The following is a 508-nucleotide window of genomic DNA, read 5'->3' on the forward strand; positions in this document are numbered from 1 at the left end:
CATTCAGCAATTTTAGTTGCTTACGTTTAATTTGGGTTCTAATCTTCGCCATGAACTACCAACTTCGTCTCTGGGGACTACCAATGTTAAACTTCACAACCGCACTCCGGCTCCCCCTCTGACAGATAAGATAGACTCAGCCAAACGAGGGAGTCTGGCACAACCACCTCCGATTGGGGTTGAGAGCTCCTCTTTTAGGCAAAATTTAAATTATGAAAATCAAACACACAATTTTTCTGCAACAATTTGTGCCTGTTCTGCATCAATTTATGGTGCAATTATGATAGGTTTTTGGGGTAGGCTGCAATGGCCAGATTTGGTCACCAAATTACACCTATGATAACCAAGACAAATTGTAAGTGCTTTCATTTCTCTCACCCCCAACCGGTCGAGGCAGATGACCAGCCACCCTGAGCCATGGTTCTGCTCGAGGTTTCAACCTCTTAAAGGAAGTTTGTCCTTGCTTCTGTCGCCTGGGGCTTGCTCTTGGTGGGAACTGTTGGGTTTC

Source organism: Etheostoma spectabile, chromosome 5 (assembly GCF_008692095.1).
Source record: "Etheostoma spectabile isolate EspeVRDwgs_2016 chromosome 5, UIUC_Espe_1.0, whole genome shotgun sequence".
Lineage (NCBI taxonomy): Eukaryota > Metazoa > Chordata > Actinopteri > Perciformes > Percidae > Etheostoma > Etheostoma spectabile.